Here is a 13,781-nt window from a genome sequence, read left to right on the forward strand (position 1 = left end):
AGGAATAGTGCCCCATCATTGGTATCAGTGGGAGGAATAGTGCTCCATCATTGGTGTCAGTGGGAGGAATAGTGCTCCATCATTGGTGTCAGTGGGAGGAATAGTGCCCAATCATTGGCGTCAGTGGGAGGAATAGTGCCCAATCATTGGCATCAGTGGGAGGAATAGTGCCCCATCATTGGTGTCAGTGGGAGGAATAGTGCCCCATCGTGGGTGTCAGTGGGAGGAATAGTGCCCCATCGTGGGTGTCAGTGGGAGGAATAGTGCCCCATTGTGGGTGTCAGTGGGAGGAATAGTGCCCCATTGTGGGTGTCATTGGGAGGAATAGTGCCCCATCGTTGGTGTCAGTGGGGGGAGGAATAGTGCCCCATCGTTGGTGTCAGTGGGGGGAGGAATAGTGCCCCATCGTTGGTGTCAGTGGGGGGAGGAATAGTGCCGCATCGTTGGTGTCAGTGGGGGGAGGAATAGTGCCCCATCGTTGGTGTCAGTGGGGGGAGGAATAGTGCCCCATCGTTGGTGTCAGTGGGGGGAGGAATAGTGCCCCATTGTTGGTGTCAGTGGGGGGAGGAATAGTGCCCCATCGTTGGTGTCAGTGAGGGGAGGAATACTGTCTCATCGTTGGTGTCAGTGGGGGGAGGAATAGTGCCTCATCATTGGTGTCAGTGGGGGGAGGAATAGTGCCCCATCATTGGTATCAGTGGGAGGAATAGTGCTCCATCATTGGTGTCAGTGGGAGGAATAGTGCTCCATCATTGGTGTCAGTGGGAGGAATAGTGCCCAATCATTGGCGTCAGTGGGAGGAATAGTGCCCAATCATTGGCATCAGTGGGAGGAATAGTGCCCCATCATTGGTGTCAGTGGGAGGAATAGTGCCCCATTGTGGGTGTCAGTGGGAGGAATAGTGCCCCATTGTGGGTGTCATTGGGAGGAATAGTGCCCCATCGTTGGTGTCAGTGGGGGGAGGAATAGTGCCCCATCGTTGGTGTCAGTGGGGGGAGGAATAGTGCCCCATCGTTGGTGTCAGTGGGGGGAGGAATAGTGCCGCATCGTTGGTGTCAGTGGGGGGAGGAATAGTGCCCCATCGTTGGTGTCAGTGGGGGGAGGAATAGTGCCCCATCGTTGGTGTCAGTGGGGGGAGGAATAGTGCCCCATCGTTGGTGTCAGTGGGGGGAGGAATAGTGCCCCATCGTTGGTGTCAGTGGGGGGAGGAATAGTGCCCCATCGTTGGTGTCAGTGAGGGGAGGAATAGTGCCCCATCGTTGGTGTCAGTGAGGGGAGGAATACTGTCTCATCGTTGGTGTCAGTGGGGGGAGGAATAGTGCCTCATCGTTGGTGTCAGTGAGGGGAGGAATAGTGCCTCATCGTTGGTGTCAGTGAGGGGAGGAATAGTGCCCCATCGTTGGTGTCAGTGGGGGGAGGAATAGTGCCCCATCGTTGGTGTCAGTGGGGGGAGGAATAGTGCCCCATCGTTGGTGTCAGTGGGGGGAGGAATAGTGCCGCATCGTTGGTGTCAGTGGGGGGAGGAATAGTGCCCCATCGTTGGTGTCAGTGGGGGGAGGAATAGTGCCCCATCGTTGGTGTCAGTGGGGGGAGGAATAGTGCCCCATCGTTGGTGTCAGTGGGGGGAGGAATAGTGCCCCATCGTTGGTGTCAGTGAGGGGAGGAATAGTGCCCCATCGTTGGTGTCAGTGAGGGGAGGAATACTGTCTCATCGTTGGTGTCAGTGGGGGGAGGAATAGTGCCTCATCGTTGGTGTCAGTGGGGGGAGGAATAGTGCCTCATCGTTGGTGTCAGTGAGGGGAGGAATAGTGCCTCATCGTTGGTGTCAGTGAGGGGAGGAATAGTGCCCCATCGTTGGTGTCAGTGGGGGGAGGAATAGTGCCCCATCGTTGGTGTCAGTGAGGGGAGGAATAGTGTCTCATCATTGGTGTCAGTGAGGGGAGGAATAGTGTCTCATCATTGGTGTCAGTGGGGGGAGGAATAGTGCCCCATCGTTGGTGTCAGTGGGGGGAGGAATAGTGCCCCATCGTTGGTGTCAGTGGGGGGAGGAATAGTGCCCATCGTTGGTGTCAGTGGGGGGAGGAATAGTGCCCCATCGTTGGTGTCAGTGGGGGGAGGAATAGTGCCCCATCGTTGGTATTAGTGACACAAATGATGGGGCACTATCCCTCCCACTGACACCAATGATACTTACCTTGCTGACTCCTGCTCCAGCCTGGGCTCGCTCTCTCCCTCTCCCATCTACAGCCTGCATACCTGGCTGCAGCAGCAAAATTTGCACTTACCTGTCAGCTGTCTTCCTTCTCTGGCCTCTCTCTTCACTCGCTCCTGCAGCTCCCTCGATCTTCTTTGATCTACGCGTGCTGCCGCTCGGCTCCTCCTCTCCAAGCTCCACCTCCTCGCCGGTGATTGGCCGCCTGTGTGCCTCTCCTGAGCTACAGTTCCGGTGGCCAATCAGCGGCGAGGAGGCGGTGACAAGGGCAGCATATCATCCCGCCCACACATCGCCGGAGACAGGAGCGGTGTCTCGGTTCCTAAGACCATCGGAAATATGTGTTTTCCGATGGTCTTAGGCGACCCCTGGGAAATGGTCGTTCGACCCCCAGGTTGAGAACCGCTGCTTTAGTGGGTGACAGCGTGCTGCATAGTCTGGCTCATAGTGTGGTAGCAGCGATAGAGCAATGTTTCACCAGCAACAGGATTACTTGTGTGGCATGCTCTTGAGAAGACCAGAAACCCTGTCGCCAGACCATTTATTTTAACAATCTTCCCATTAAATTATATCTGTACATTTACAATATTTAGGCATTTTTTTTTTTACTTTTATAAGTCTCTCTTGTGTAAGTATGCAAAAGCCACGAGACTGCTGCTTGGCGGCACCATTTTGAATATTGGTAGCCCTAGCAGACTCAGAACACATAACTCCCTTCGCTTCTCCCTGGCCACTAGATAAATATGTGAAGAGGGGCCAGGTAGAGGAGCTGGACCAGCACACAGTAATTAGACACTCCCAGAAAAAGAGAAAGGGCTATGTTATGGCACTAGGATGGGGGAGCTGTGGCTATGTTGGTGAAATTACTCTTCCTGAAGAAGTCAAATTTGCTGGAATGTTCAAAAGCACAGTGCAAGTCAATAGAACCTTGTTAATGAATAGGAAAATTGCTGCAAGTGAAAACTTATATGTAAACCCTCACCTTGTAAAACAACCCATTCAGTTGAAATGAAAGGCAAAACATTTGTATATAGATATTAAAGAAAAAAATGTAAACACTTTTTTTTCCCCATTTTTATGTATTTTTTTTTTTTTTTTTTTTTTTAGAAGTGATTACATTCCCTCTCTTCTCTGCTACTTAAGAGGTGAGGGAGGAGAAACAGCAGAACACTGAACTTTCCAATGAAAGGCTTTGCAGGGATATGGGGGGTGAGTTGCACATTTCAGGACAAATCTGATCATTGGAGGATCGCACACTCAGTTCCCAACATAGCTAGAGAACTGACCCCACAGTGTGTTCTCCTGCTTAGTGTGGGCAGTTTGTAATAGGAAAGCAGAGGGACTGGCAGGAACACCAGGAATTTCACAAAAAGGAAGTACTACAAAGAGAACAGGTTACTTTTTTTTATACAAGTACATGGTAAACCACGCACATATCAGGAATATGAAATATTGGGTTTGCATATTCTTTAATATTTCTGCAATTTATTAAGCTGGTGATGGTATAGTTTTTATTTGACAAGATTAGGAAAAGTTAAATAATAAAAAAAAAAGTTAACTATGATTTTTTTGTAGACACAATAAAGCGCCAAAAAGAACCAATCTTAAAAAAAAAAAATCCCTGGCCAATAAAAACTAGACTGAGTTAGAAGATGAAACCAACCCTAGTTCATGGTATCATGGTGTTAATATATTTATCACTCTCAAGCAAATAAGTATGCCTCTTGTGTACAGATAAATGATTTTACGTTGACAGTTATATGTCTAAGTGGTTGTAAACCTTAGACATGAAATATGAACAAAGCATATCCATCTATATTGTGTGCTTGTTTTTATCTAGAGCACTATGTATCATTTCTATCTGCTGCCCATTCTTCTGCTATAAGCATGAGCCACTTCTGATGAGTTTTGCTGACACCAAGAGAAAAATGTTGACGGGGAGGGCACAGCCTGTGATTGACAGCCTCATCTCTGTTCCTGTGAGCTTTGTGAAGGGGTGAATGTCCCTTCCCTCCAATAAGCTCTCAGAGCTCTCCTCACTGATGAAACCTCAGCTCTCTGCCCAATTTTTCAGAGCTGGGAGATCCTGTGTAAATTCTGCACTTTGAATGGATATAGGGGAAAGATGATATAGATAAACAAGTACAACTTTATGTAGGAGGATTTGTTTCAACTTTGTGTATAACCTAAGACCACTCACTTCACTGGTTATATGTAAGGCAGTTATTCTACCTTTTTTCAGTCAAGGTACCCTTTAATAATTTTGCACATACTCGAGGCACCCCATTCTAAAATGTAACAGTAAACAAATAGTTTTGCATGATGCAGCAACATTCACACATGTAAGACACCCAATAATAGAGGTGATTTATTCTAACCCTTGCACACTGCTATTGACTAGTATTCCAGCATTCCTCTTCTCCATCATTCAGCTAAAGTGATCCAAGTGCTGATGGAAAGGGGCAAACAAGGAAACAAAGATACAGATGCCTGACATCTTACTTATTCTCCAATTACATTCTCGGCTGTTACGATGCCAGCCGCTGGCCCTCACAGTGCCTAAGGTTGTAATGCTGCACAATAAAAACCTGTGATTTGTGTAACAAAAAGGTAGGCTTCATCCAATTGCTGGCTTGTTGACAATTTTTGGGCATTTTGGGTGAATTTTTAGGCATTCTGAAGAACCTAGAAGGCACCCTGGTTAAAACTGACTGATTTAAGGGTTTACAACCACTTTAAGACGTCGCCTTTTCCAGAATTGCTTCAGCTTTATAATTTTGTCTTTGGCCTTTAAACAGTCATTGTATTTGTTTGTGGGTGTACTTGGCAAGCTATCGAAGTATTTTTCAAACAAATGAAGGATCGTCTAGTACAGGCAAAGAGATCTGGTTGCAGGGGTGATTAGGGTAGAACTTGTAATATCGCTGTACAAGGTAATCCTTTATGTGTTTGTCTTCTACATCATGGCATCCAAAACCCAAGATGAAATGTTTTGTTTAGCCTCGGTTCACATATCTGTGTTCCTGCGGTCCGCGTTTTGCGCGTACACGAGAGCCCATTCATTTGAATAGACTCCCGTGCCCTGGGATATGCAGGGAAGAAGTCCCTGCACTTCTTCTGAAAATGCAGCCCATATGGGAACCTCAGTTCCCATTACGGTTGTGATTTCCAGTGCGGGCGGCGTGCCTTTAGAATTAATGGCACCCGCCTGCAGGTCCGCATTCTTCTGTGCAGGTGGGGCTGCTGCGTGGGTTTTTGTGCGGATCTGCAGCGGCACCACCCGTACAGATGTGAACCTAGCCTAAATGTTTGCTTCAAATGTAATCTCTGGTATCTGTATGATAATTGTTATAGATGTTCTGGATTCACTAGTAGGCTTGTGTGTGTGTGTTTTTTTTTGTTTTTTTTTTTAACTATGCTAAATCATTTTTGATTTCAGACTAGTTTTATTAGTTGTTCTATTAAGAGCCTTTCTTTTCATTGTTTTAGGATCTGTCTAGACACAGTTAACAATAAGTCTTTGTGCTGCTTCTTGTTGTTGCATGCATAGGGCTGACACATCCTTTATGCTATTTGGGATGTGTTTACTATTTCGTCCTTTAAGTTCTCATACCGTACAATAAGGACTTTGCAGTATAAACTCAGCCCTTTCAGGGATACACATTACTGTTTTATGGGTGTTATCGAAATTATGGATCCAGTTTGTGGGCTATGATTAACTGGTTCTGGGACATTGATTTAATGTATTTGCTGTATGCCATTAGTATAACAATACGATAGGCATTAAAGTGCTTTGGACAGAAGAATTCTTTTCATCACCATCCCAGATGCAGGCATTCATAGCCATACCAACTAATCTGTGCAAAAGTGTGATTTGCAGCATTGGACTCTTGTGATGCGGCCTGCATTCTCCTCAGTGGATAACTTGGTAGGACTTCTCCTTCGGAAAACATGTAAGTTCAGACTGTTAGAACATGCTGTACTGACTTTAAAATGGTTAGAACATATGTTTTAAAATTTACCAAATCCTAACACCAAAAAAAAAATTGTTTTTTTTTGTTAGTCGTACTTCCACTAAGACTCTGAGGTTCTGCATTCATTAGCACAGCTATAGTTATAGTAGCTTAGCATCTCAATGTTTTATTCTTGTGCCTTCTGAACGCCAGCAACCTGTACTATTGTTTCTCAGGAGACCCAGTATATAGAGTGTATCCTGCAGTTGGTATGTTTCTCTTTTTTTGTCTTGGTACCCTGTTGAGGGAAACACAAGGTTTAACACACCTCTAGATTTTTGCTGTGAGTTAAGCTTTGCATTGTTAGTCTGAAGAAAAAAAAAACTGTTCATGGTCAGTTTAGTTTCAGATAATGCTTGATTGAGTTATTTAACTGACCATTGAAATTGTATGAACACAGCTTAAATAAGGCAGAAATAATTGGAACGTTTGTGTGAAAAAGTGCTCAGTGCTGCCTGTTGGCTTGTGACCATTGTATTAGAATAATCATTTGAGCCGTTGAATCCCTCTTTAATGTGATTCTTTGTATACTGAGAACAGACCAGGTTTGGATGAATCTCATGAAACATTCACTTTACAGTCTATTTTAGCTCGCAGTAACATACAGCATTGGAAATATGCAAAGCTAATTTTGTAGCCGGTAGCACAGATATCAGATAACTCCGCATATGTCTCTGCTATCACAGGTGAAGTAGTGTGCTTCTCATGTTACTAATTTACCTCTTCAGATACCTGGCAATGTAGAAGATCCCCACCATCAGTTGTACTGTCAGAAATAATGTGTGAAATGTAATGAGCCTGTTTTTCGATTGTCATTTAGGTTTATATATATTTATATGGGATAGCCCTTGTTAAACAAGACTATGATTAGGAAATATGGCAATGGATAGATTTGTTGTCTACACCGCATTGACTGCTAGTATTAATTGTGAGATTTTACCTTTAATCTGAAATCCATTACTGTGGACCTTGCATTAAAATAGTCTTACCCTTGTTATTAGGACTCCAGTCCCCCATGTAAACTCTGTAGAAACTAAACTAAAAAAACAATAAAAGAAGGAAAAACAATTAAAACTAGGAGATTCCCCAGACATTGGCTTCTGCAACCTCTGCTTAGGCAGTGGTGACATCGCTCAGCTTTTTCACAGCCTTCTGGAGAACTTGAGGATTCCAAATCTTTCGACGCTGCTGTTTATAAACATCATTCTAGAAATAGTCTCAGGGCTGCCAGTGTGCTTGTTAATGGCTGTGAACTGGGCTATCATTGGATTGCTATGTTCACAAACAGTATACAGAATAGATTTGAGAAGCTACGTACCACGCGATTGCTGTAATTGACAAATCACAGTGATCACAGATGTAAACAGTATAGTGTTTGCTTTGCGGATCTCACCCTTTTCTCTTACTGCGGAAGAAGAAGGAATTAAAGTGGTTGTACACCCTTACAGAGGGGAAAATAATGTATTTGTTCCTCTGCAGATTTTGTAAGTTTGCCCTCCTGCAAAGAAATATAATTTGTATTGTGTATTTTAAATGATGGACAGTCTATCAACCAAAAATCCAGACAATACACATGATACAAATGTTATGAATTGAGTTGCAGTTCAGTGAGTAAAATAAGTATTTGATCCCCAAGCAAAACATGACTTAGTACTTGGTGGAGAAACCTTTGTTGGAAAGCACAGAGGCAAGACATTTCTTGTAGCTGGTTACCAGGTTTGCACACATCTCAGGAGGGATTTTGGTCCACACTTCTCTAGAGATCTTCTCTAAATCCTTAAAGCGGAGCTCCACCCAAAAGGGGACGTTCCTCTTTGACTGGTCCCCCGCTCCCCATTAAGGATTGGCACCTTTGGAGAGTGGGGGGGGGGGGGGGGCGGGTACCCGATATTGACAGGTACCCGCCCCTACTTCCGCTTGCCTAGGCGATCAGAAATGGAAGTTGTCCACCCCCCCTCCCCGTAGTCTTCTGGGATACGTGACAGGTCCCAGAAGACTACGGAACCATTCACAAAATGCTGCGCTACGCTACTCGTGCATGTGCAGTGAGCACCCTGCTGTGCACCCGCAAGCTGTCCCAGCCGGGTGCGCACACTGAAGATGGTGACGCCAGGAACAGAGGGCAGCCAGTGAAACAGTTTTTGTAGTTGCTGACTTTTATGTTTTTTTTTTGTTTTTTTTTTACTGGAACTCTGCTTTAAGATTTCTTGGCTGTTGCTTGGCAACTCGAAGTTTCAGCTGCCTCCATACATTTTCTATAGGATTAATGTCTGGAGACTGGCTAGGCCCCTCCATGACCTTATTGTGCTTCTTCTTGAGCCACTCCTTTTGTTGCCTTGGCGGTATGTTTTGGGTCATTGTCATGCTAGAAGACCCATCCACGACCCATTTTCAGTGTTCTGGAGGGAGGGAAGAAGCTTCTCATCCAAGATTTTGCAATACTTAGCTCCCCAATGTGGCAAAGTTAGCCTGTACCTTTTAGCAAAGAAACAGCCCCAAAGAATAACATTTCCACCTCCGTGCTTGACTGTAGGGATGGTGTTCTTAGGGTCATAGTCGGCATTTTTCTTCTTTCAAAGACGGTGAGTCGAGTTAATTCCAAAAGAGCTCAATTTTGGTCTCCTCTCACCACAGTACTTTCTCCAAATCCTTCTCTGAATCAGTTAGATGTACATTGGCAAACTTCAGATGCATCGTGTCTGTACATGTGCCTTCTTGGTGGGGGAGACCTTGTGGGCGCTGCAGGATTTCAATCCATGGCAGCGGATTGTGTTACCAGTGTTTTGCTTGGTGACTGTAGTCTCAACTGCTTTGAGATCATTCACAAGCTCCTTCTGTGTAGTTCTGGGCTGATCCCTCAATTTGTTCATGATCACCCTTGCCCCATGAGGCAAATCTTGCATGGAGCTCCAGACCGAGGGCGATTGATGGTTAATTTGGATTTCTTCCATTTGTGAATAATTGCTCCCAACAGTTGTCTCCTTCTCACCAAGCTTCCTGCTCACTGTCTTGTAGCCCATTCCAGCCTTGTGCAGGTCTACAGTCTTGTCCTTGAAGTCCTTTGACACCTCTTGGTGGTGAGGTTTAAATGGAAGAAAGAGATTCTGTGGACAGGTGTCTTTTATACACATAATGAGTTGTCCTTGGGAGCTCCTTCTTAAATTGACAGGCCTATTCTGTGTACCACATGAGCACATGTGGGAGCCAGAATTATTGTTGGTTTAAATACTTATTTTACTCACTGAATTGCAACTCCGTTTATAACATTTGTATTGTGTTTTTTCAGGATTGTTGGTTGATATTCTGCCTCTATCTTTTAAAATACACCTATGATAAAAATTATAGACCCATCATTTCTTTGTAAGTGGGCAAACATACAAAATCTGCAACAGATCAAATAATTATTTTCCCCACTGTACATATAGCCAGTGAAGTGACTGGCTTCAGGTAATACATAGAGATTAAACAGGTCCTCCTATATAAATTGTTCCTATCTATCTGCAGTATTCCCCTCTGTACACCTGTTTTGAAAGTGCTGAAATTATAAAGCTTGTCTGAGCTGTCAGAAATAAAGGGGCAGAGAGCTGAAGTTACACATCGCAGAGCTCAGTGAGGAGAGTTCTAAGAACTGATTGGAGGGAAGAGAGACACCTCTTCCACACAGGAACAGCTGAGGCTGTCAATCTGCTGGAGGTCCCTTCCCTGTCAACATTTTTCTCTTGGTGTCAGGAAAGCTGTCGGAAGTGATTCATGGTGATAGCAGAGGAAGGAAGCCGCAGACAGAAATGACACTTAGTGCTCTTAATTGAGACAAGTACACATTATAGAGGGATATACTGTATGCGTGCATGCGCGGCTCCGGGAGCGATCGGCGGTGCGCTGTTTCCCTCGGACACAGCGGATCACCGATCCACGGAAAGAGCCGAAGACGTTGGCTCGGTCATGTGATCAGCTGTGTCCAATCACAGCTGATCACATGTAAACAGGGAAATGCTGGTTATCGGCATTTCTCTCTTCTCGAGCTGTCACGCAGCTCGAGAGGAGAGGATAGCCGGAAACCGGCATTCCGCGGAGGGGACATGTACACTGATCATCAGAGCACTGATGATCAGTGTAGCCCCAGCAGTGTCACCTGTCAGTGTCCATCAGTGCCAGCTGTCAGTGCTGAACAGTGCAACGTGCCACTGCCCATCAGTGCCACATGAATGCCACATATCAGTGCCTACCAGTGCACATCAATGCCACATATCAGTGCTCATCTGAGCTGCCTTTCAGTGCCCATCAGTAATGCCTGTCAATGCCCATCAGTGCCACCTACCAGTGCCTCCTCATCAGTGTCCATCAGTGCAGCCTATCAGTGCCCATCACTGCAGCCTCATTAGCGCACATCAGTGAAGGAGAAAAATCACTTATTTACAAAATTTTGAAACAAAAACTAAGAAAAAATGTTTTTTGTTTCCAAAATTTTCAGTGGTTTTTGGTTTGTTTTAAGAAAAAATAAAAAACCCAGAGGTGATTAAATACCACCAAAATAAAGCTCTATCTGTCACAAAAAAATGATAAAAATTTAATATGGGTACAGTGTTGCATGACCGCGCAATTGTCATTCAAAATGTGACAGCGCTGAGAGCTGGAAATTGGCCTGGGCAGGAAGGGGGTATAAGTGCCCTGTAGGCAAGTGGTTAAAAGAAATTATAGAAAATTAATTTGGTTACAGTGTTTCATGGCCGATTTAATTGACAGTCAAACTATTACAGCACTGAAAAATGGACTGGTAGTGAATGTATGTATACAGGCTGGTACTAAGGTGGCTAAATCAAGCCTGACAGATGATTTTTCACTTGTTTAAAACAGTGTTAAGCTAAGCTGGTTTAAATGAATGCTTAAGCTGTTTAAATCCTTTTTAAATCGATAGGTAATAAATGATCAAAGTGTTGACCATCTTATAAAGTTGTTTGAAAAATAAAATCATTCGCAGGATTGGTGAACAGGTTTTGATAATTGATGAACAGTAGCTAAATTGTACAGTAAAAACTTATTTGCATAGTATGAATACATTTGAAAAAAGTTGAATAGTGTGACATTTTTTTCTTTTTGAATTGAAACAAATAGTGGGGTGTATAAACATAGTTGGCTGTGCAGGTAAAGATCTCTCTCGTTCAGCTAAGCAGGCTGAACAAGAGAAAACTGTAGCATCCCCCTTTCACGCTAAACATCATGGATGTGTGAATCTCCCATTGCTGTATATTGTATTTTGACCATTGGCACCCAGGGCTGTGAGAATACCAAAACAGTGACTGCAGCTAATTGGCTGCAGTTACTGTTGAGCCGAGTTTTTCCGCCCGGTCCTTCGATTTCTCATTCAAAATTTGTCAAGTCAGTTGGTGTTTTGCAGGCTTCACAGGAATTCAAGCCAGCTTTTTTACCTTATAAATCCTAAATAAGTCCCTCTCCTTTCCCTTGAACTATTTATCTACATACGTAGCCATTAATATATGTTCCAGAAAGCTTTGTCTTTTTAAGTCCCCAGTCACATTGGGTGCGACTTGGCATGAAATTTGCATGTCATACGAATTGCAAACCGCAAGGCAAGTGGCACCCTATTGTCTGTAATTACAGCAGTCATATCGGTGCTGTTCAGACTTGGTCGGAGCTGCACCTATTTCTAAAGTAGTGCATGCACTGCTTTTGGTGCGATTTGCATAGACATCTGTGTCAGATGTCATGCAAATCGAACCTCAAATCAGCATGTCATCTGACTTTGAAATCATGCAGCTTCACTAAGTCGCATGATTTCAAAGTCTGGATCGGTTCGACCGGGGTGTAATGCTGTTTCGAAAAGACAAATAATGAATGAATCCATGCTTACTAAGTTCTAAATGAGTGTTTACCTCTATATACAATGCAAGATTTAGTATAATTGTATAGAATAAATAATTGCAGTATCCTTAAATACAATCAAAACCATTCCCGTAGCTGATTTGCAGTAAACTGGGCAAAATAAAAATGCTAATTTTCAATCACTCCATGTGTTGTATTTGTCTGTTTACAGTGGGTAAACAGTGCTCACTGGATGCCATCAGTATGTTTTGCAACAATAAGTTAAGATCTTGAGAGGGCTCTTTGCCTTTACCCATCATGAGATGTTTCTTGTGCGACACCTTGGTAATGAGACACCTTTTTATAGGACATCACTTGAGACTGAACAAGCTGATATTAATTTGCACTGATAAGGGGCAAGATTGCTTTCTAACTACTGATAGATTTCAGCTGGTGTCTTGGCTTTCCATGCCTTTTTGCACCTCCCTTTCTTCTTGTGTTCAATACTTTTTCCTTGTCATTCCATTTTATTACACATAAATTAATTTCTGAACTTATTTGTTTTGGTTTCTTTGTATGTATGGATCGCATAGGTTGTTACTGATGTAAAAATTTCATGTCAATAGCACTATTAGAAATATATTTACCAAGAAAAATGGTGACGTGTTCAATACTTATTTTCCCCATTGTATCTGCTTGTGATACTTCAGCCCCATGGGTAATTCTGAAGTGTACAATGTGTTATCTGTAACTAATTAAATTGAACATAGCCTTATATGAATAATAAATCATATATATAAAACATGATATAGGGTAACTTTGAGCTATGTCATGTTATAACAAGGCTAATCGAAATGTATTATTTATTTAGAAGATTCTGTTACCAAGTATGGTGTATTGGAAAACAAAACTTTTTTTTTTTTTTTTTACTTTTGCAAAGAGAGGGGAAAGGTTGGCAACTCGGGCAGGTTTTCATTGCTGTGTGCGCCTCCCTGGGGAGGTCCATCCTCTTTATTCATACAAAGGTGACCATAGTCACCAGGATTGAAAATGAGGAAAAATCCAAAAAGTTGAATTGTCTTTTGAGCAGAAAGAGAGAGGAAATATAAGAAGTGATTTATAATGGGGATACTTGTTTTAAAGTAGAACTATATGCAAAATATTTTTTTTTTTTTCACTTTAGTTGGGGTAAGGGAGGGGTATAATCCTTGTCAGTTTATTTTTTCACATTTGGGAAGAAAATCTCTGCAAATTAAGGGAATTCTTTGGGGACTCTCAGGTCACTAGAACTAGTGTCCCCATTGGAAAATTTCCCTTCAATTTTCTGGGGACTAACCAAAATTTGTGGTTTCTTTTACTTTCACTTTCAATGATAATGGCAAACAGGACAAATAGAGTGAATCTCCCTAAATGGGACACAGACCGCAATAAACACCTGAGAGGTGTTCCAATCCCTCTCTGTTCTGTTCAAAACTAAAAAAAAGTTTTGCCTTTTATACTTTGACCCTTCCTGACTGGATCCAAAATGAAAGGTTTTGCTTTAGATATGGTTTAACATTAAGGTTATTTTGAATGTACTGTATATACCATGGTACATATTTCTAACTGTAAAGTGGTGCATAATACCAAATACCTTGAAAACAACTATTGCACACAACAACTGTAGGTCTGGGTTCATGGAAATGGGCTTATATGTTGTGGCCAGCGGTAGAATTTATGGTGTGCTTTATGGACAG

At 43.2% G+C, this 13,781-nt stretch overlaps 1 protein-coding gene across 1 annotated transcript in view; it reads left to right on the forward strand.

Moving 5' to 3' along the window:
• CCSER2 (coiled-coil serine rich protein 2) overlaps positions 1 to 13,781 on the forward strand; it is a 148,182-nt gene that overhangs the window by 38,572 nt on the left and 95,829 nt on the right. The gene's annotated exons all lie outside the window — the stretch shown is intronic.

This window comes from Staurois parvus, unplaced genomic scaffold (assembly GCF_062004578.1).
Source record: "Staurois parvus isolate SC_StPar_1 unplaced genomic scaffold, SC_StPar_1.0 ptg000177l, whole genome shotgun sequence".
In the NCBI taxonomy this organism is placed as follows: Eukaryota; Metazoa; Chordata; class Amphibia; order Anura; family Ranidae; genus Staurois; species Staurois parvus.